The 6,265-nt window shown below is 49.7% G+C and overlaps 1 pseudogene; it reads left to right on the forward strand.

The window, feature by feature from the left end:
• The first annotated feature begins 4,550 nt into the window (after positions 1 to 4,550).
• On the forward strand, positions 4,551 to 5,642 carry LOC121440419 (annotated as a pseudogene).
• The last annotated feature ends 623 nt before the right edge of the window (positions 5,643 to 6,265 follow it).

Genomic DNA, 6,265 nt, shown 5'->3' on the forward strand with positions numbered 1-6,265 from the left:
AAACGAAAGGAGAGGAGAGGAGAGGAGAGGAGAGGAAAGGAATATGTTTGCCACCTTTGTTGAAGTAACCTGATAGACGGCATCTGTATAGGTGGGTGAAGCACAGGGAAAGAACAGGTATGCAAAGGTGCTTGAAGCACCCTAGTTGAAACATCTCAATTGTTAAATTCCTGAGGGGCATCCAAATGGACATTCTGATGCACATGGGCAGATCTGGAGGAGGGATCACTACCAGCATAGAACATCTCTGAACTACAGTTAGGAAATCACCCACACTATACTGAGCTCCAACAAAGGAACAGGAAGAGAAAAAAAAAAGAGGCGGAGAGGTTTGAAGAATAACTTCAGCTGAGAAGCAGGAAAAGAGGCAGAAGGTCAGTTCAAAGGCAGGAAGGAGTGTCCCAGAAACCAAGAAAGGAGAGATTAGAGAAGGAAAAGCTACTACCTGCTGAGACATAGAGACATTGTATACAAAGAAGAAACAAAGGAAGACAACTGAGGTGTCACTACCAATGTCCTAGAGCAGAGGGAGAAAAATGACCCTATAAAGAAGCAAAGTCCTCTCTCAGAGAGAAGGAAAGAGGGAAAGGAGCGACCAGCCTAAAAACTGGGAAATGTGTTGATTATCTGTTTGTAAGCCCACTGGGCCAGCTGGTAACACTAGACCATCCTGCATATTTATGTTCCCAAGGGAGAGCCTTCTCTGAGGAAAGACCCCAGGAAAATTACCTCCAAACCAAGAAAGAAGACAAGGTATTCATTGTATGATCCATGACAGGTCAAACAGGGAATTTCATTAGACGGAAATTCTCATATCAGACATTAACAGCAGTTACTGACCTGTATGAGAACAGACAGTGTGGGCCCTGGAAGCTGAGTAAGGGAGTGATTAGGCCAATTGACAAAGTTGGGTTGTAACAGAAAATTTAAAATTTTTTCTTGTTCCCAAAGCACTTGACTTCAGGCTGTATATAATCATAGAAGAGATTCCAGGGGCAAGAAAGAGAACCACACACGACAAACTGAAGGCCAAGTGTGAGATCAAGTAACCTGTTTGGGCATTGGTTGCATGTACACAATGAGAGTACCTTCAGGTTTGACACTAGAAACTTTCTCCTGAAAACAGGCCAAAGACCCATCTGTAGGACAGAGCTGGGCATGAGGAAGGGGCAAAGGAGATTCACAGAAGCTGAACCAGGAGTGGAAGATGAAATTGTAAGAGGATGCACAATATCATAACCTATTAAGGAAATACCAAACACTTATCAATGCATGAGATAGTAATTCTCCCCTTGGGGTGTTCGATGGTCAAGGCTGAAAGGCTGCTTGGGATGTAGGATACAGATGAGCACTCCCACACTGCTAATGGGAGAGGACATGGGTTGCCCCCCCCCCCCATGGCAGATAATAGATTAATGGATATCTACTTGGATACAGCTCAAGTTTCAGCAACGTCATGTTTGGTCAAATGCCCCAAAGCCTTCCTTCCTGCCAGAGGTTCAGGAAAGCAGGTAGAATGCTGGTGGCAGTAGTGAGGGTCATTCAAATGGGCACTCTGATGCACACGGAGTATTCCAACATGACAAAAGCCTCAATAGAGTCCCTGATAATAAACCAAAGCAGTGTGAGTGAGATGGACACCATTGGGGAAACCTTTACAGTAGTGAAAGTCAAGTGGCCAGAGTATGACGCCCAAAGAAAGAAAATGGGGTCAAGAAAGAATACACAGAGGCATAATAACCTTCTGTGAACCTGCTTGCCCTCTCTCTCACTGGCAGAAATGTTGTGCATGTGGCCCTGGACTCTTGGTGACTGCAGAGAGTCAGAGTGATGAGACTGGCAGGGTCTGAAACTGTTTTGAGCCAGGATAGCACAGCTCTGAGTGGATGTCTAGCCCAGGCAGCAGAAGATATGGAGGGTGGGGGTGGGGACTAACTGATGTTAAAACCATAGGGAGGCTTCTGGGATCTCGGCCACCCATGCCACCCTCACACTGAAAGAGTCATGCCCCAGAGCCCGGAAGGCTATCAACACTGGAAGCAGGGAAAAGTTGAACACCTCACCACCATCACAGTGCTTCCTATATGAATTTAGGCAGAATTCCCAGAAACTCTAAACTTTTCGGCGACAAGAAGTGGAAGGGACTGGCCCAAAGTCAGCCAGTAAGATACAAGTCTAAGGGTTTGGGCTTCAAATCTGAAAAGCAGCTTTTCAAGAAGCTGGATATACAGCATGCAGAGCGGGAAAGGCCCGCCAGTGCTGGACCCTCCTGTGAGCTGGCCACTGGCACCAAGGGCAGGAAGGCATGCAGGCCCACAGTGGTGAAAGTGCCTGCAGCCCCTTCCACTGGGATGGGCATCACCCAGATGGTACACGCTTCATGGGGAGTGATGGGATGGGGTGTATGGGCTCATGTGTTATCTATTCCAGGGACTCTACCTAGAATAGGTGTTGCTTGCCCAGCTCTGTCACTAGACTAGGTCCAGATAGGGACTCACCAGGGCAAAAACCCTCAGAGTCCCTGCTCCCTGGCCTTGATCAGGAAACAGAGCTGGAGGGGGCAACACAGATTTTTGGTGCCCTTCTGTGGAGACCCCTGAGCACTCTGTCCCCTGTGCCAGGGGCACAGATGTGTGGTGGTGGTGGTGGGGGTCAGCAGCCGATGACGTCATCAGTGACTGGACCGGTGATGTCACCTGAGGTCCCAGGCTGAGACAGCCTTGTCACTTGACCCTCCTGCACCAATGGCCTGGCTAGTCTGCTTCTGGAGGACTAGGAGGTAGAGGATCCATGCTCCGGCGTCACCACACCCCCGCGCTAAATCTGCACTGCAGAGAGCAGCGTTAAGCTCGCATCACCGTTTGTGAGGTCCTGGATTCTATTCCCAGCACTGCAGAAAAATAGAAAGAGAAAACCACTCTTGGGAATATACCCAAGAGAGGCCCTATCATACAACAAAAGTATATGCTCAACTATGTTCATAGCAGCATTGTTTGTAATAGCCAGAACCTGGAAACAACCTAGATGCCCTTCAATGGAAGAATGGATGAAGAAAGTATGGAATATATACATATTAGAGTACTACTCAGCAGTAAAATACAAGGACTTCTTGAATTTTGCATGCAAATGGATGGAAATAGAAAACACTATCCTGAGTGAGGTAAGCCAGACCCAAAAAGAGGAACATGGGATGTACTCACTCATATTTGGTTTTTAGCCATAAATAAAGGACACTGAGCCTATAATTTGCGATCCTAGAGAAGCTAAATAAGAAGGTGAATCCAAAGACAAACATAAATATAGGCATCCTCCTGAATATTAACCTTCATCAGGCGATGAAAGGAGACAGAGACAGAGACCCACATTGGAGCACAGGACTGAAATCTCAAGGTCCAAATCAGGAGCAGAAGGAGAGAGAGCACGAGCAAGGAACTCAGGACCGCGAGCTGTGCACCCACACACTGAGACAATGGGGATGTTCTATCAGGAACCCACTAAGGCCAGCTGGCCTGGGTCTGAAAAAGCATGGGATAAAACCGAACTTGCTGAACATAGTGGACAATGAGGACTACTGAGAACTCAAGAACAATGGCAATGGGTTTCTGATCCTACTGCACGTACTGGCTTTGGGGGAGCCTTGGCAGTTTGGATGCTCACCTTACTAGACCTGGATGGAGGTGGGTGGTCCTTGGACTTCCCACAGGTCAGGGAACCCTGATTGCTCTTCGAGCTGATGAGGGAGGGGGACTTGGTCAGGGGAGGGGAGGGAAATGGGAGGCGGTGGCGGGGAAGAGGCAGAAATCTTAAATAAATAAATAAATAAATAAATAAAACAAAACAAAAAAGCTTGCATATGTACACTGGTCTGCGTGAGTGCGCAGCTATAAGGCTAGAGAGAGCAAGGGAGCTGGCTGGCGGGAGAACCTGGAGAACAGCCCGGGGAATCCTTGCTGTGCGATTGAAGGAGAAAGGGTTCTGCTCCTAGAAGGTACCAAATTCTGGGAGGGTATTACTGGCCCTGACAAACCCCCTCTCAACCAGCACGCCTGCCTGGGTTGGACTGTAGGGAGGTGCTGGGGAAGGCCTGTGTCTGAGGCACAGAGTGGGATGCAGAAGCATCATGTAAGGCAGTGGTTCTCAATATCCCTAATGCTACGACCCTTTAATACAGTTCTTTGTGTTGTGGTGACTCCCTCACACAACCATAAAACTTATTTCCATGGCTACTTCATACCTGTAATTTTGCTACTGTTGCAAATCATAAGGTAAATACCTGTGTTTCCCAGCGGTCTTTGGAGATCCCCTTGAAAAGGTCGCTTGACCCTGAAGGGTCACGAAGCACGGGTTGAGAACCTCTGCTCTAGGGCTAGTGGATGAGAAGGGGCTGGGGTGGGGAAGACATTAACCTCCTCTTTCCGTTTTTTGTTTCCAGGCTGTGGAGAGCTAGGCTGGTCTTCCTGAGTCCTAGCCTAGGCTCCTATCCCAACCTGATGTGCTTCTGGGGAAACTGTTTCCGGCCCCTAGTGTGAGCTTTGCTAAATTTTCAGATTATGGCGGTGGAGATGCTCCAGGACTGGTGCAGGTGGATGGGTGTCAGCGCTCGTAGGGGCTTGCTTATCCTGGGCATCCTGGAGGACTGCAGTGAAGCTGAATTCCAAGGGTCCCTGCAGGCTGCCCTGTGGCCCATGGGCCACTTTACTGTGCTTGGCAAAGTGTTTCATGAGGAGGATAATGCCACTGCAGCCCTGGTTGAGCTCGACCAGGAAATCAACTATGCTTTGGTCCCAAGGGAAATCCTAGGCACTGGGGGGCCCTGGAACGTGGTCTTTGTGCCCAGTTGCTCCAGCGAGGAGCTTCTTGATCGTGTTTTCCACTTCTTGGAGCAACGGGGGAGACAGTGGACAGTGTACCTGGAGACCCAGGTCTGGAGCTGGACAGAGTGTGCAGGCTCCAGTCAGTTAGTCAGGCAATCCAGCCCTGGGTGGATACCTTGCGGTACCAGCGTTTGGGTATGTTTTCTGGGAGCGTTCAGCCAGCCCCTGGGGAGGAATCCTTTGAGGCCTGGCTAGACCACACCACTGACATGTTTTGGGTGTGGCAAAGGGTCCCAGAAAGGGAGAAGAGGAGACGGTTGCTGGAGGGCTTGCGGGGAACTGCTTTGTACCTTGTACAGGGGCTGTTAGCAGAGAATCCGGCAAAGACTGCAGAGGAGTGCCTAGAGGCTCTGTCGAGTATTTGGAGACAATGAGTCTCAGGCCACCATTCGAATCAAGTGTCTGACTGCAAAACAGCAGCCAGATGAGCAGCTCTCTGCCTTTGTGTTGAGGCTAGAAGTTCTGCTGCAGAAAGCCATTTAGAAAGGGGCTCTCGAGAGAACCTCTACGGATGATTTGCGCCTGAGGCAGATGCTCACCAGGGCTAACCTGACTGAGCCTCTGGAGGAAGCTCTGAGGAGGCTAAGAATGATCAGGAGATCTCCAACTTTCCTGGAGTTGTTGGGCCTCAAACGGGAATCTGAGGAATGGGAGGCAAGACTAGCCAGCAACATGGTAGTCCAGGTGGAGGATGAAGCTGGCAATCTGGCTTCTGTCCAGGCTGATGGAAGAGCCAGTGCTAAGGCAGAAGATGAGGTGGAGGAGTAGGCAAAGGACAAGGTTGAGGAGGAGATATAAGGCCATAACTCAGACCACGGCCCTGTAGACCCAAGCCAGACAGGACCCTATGAGCCCCCTGGGACTCCCACCCCAGCACAGATGGGCAGTAATCTTAGAGAGTGCCCAGGAGGGCCCGGCTGCATGCTGGGCAGCCTTGCCTAGGCAGGAGAACATAAGGCAGAAGACCCCATCCTGTCCCAGTCTAGAAGTATTGCTGAAGGGTCAGCCCCAAAGTAAAGGAGCGGGCCTGCAGATATCTGCTATAGCCCCTGGCCTGGGAGAGATTAGGGAGAAATAGTCTCTTATAAGGGTCCTGACTGCCTGGCTCTTCTACCCAGTTAGCATCTCCAGGCAGGTTTATGACACTGCCTTTGGAATCTCATCCTTATCTGTTCTACTCACAGTGGCCCAGGTATTCAGTGAGTACACACTTTAATACTAGCTCTCCCATCCATCACACCCTAGCAAAGTATATCAGTCCCTGACTTACCCTGCTAGCTACTACCGTAGCCCAGCTTGTGTTGCGAACTTCCATGCCAGCCAAGGCCCTATTTGCTCTGCTCCTATCTCGTGTTGTGTATTCCTGGACAGCTTTCTTGATATACTTACAG

This window comes from Microtus oregoni, unplaced genomic scaffold (assembly GCF_018167655.1).
Source record: "Microtus oregoni isolate MIOR12 unplaced genomic scaffold, Mior012 000067F_ref0000223, whole genome shotgun sequence".
Classification (NCBI taxonomy): Eukaryota; Metazoa; Chordata; class Mammalia; order Rodentia; family Cricetidae; genus Microtus; species Microtus oregoni.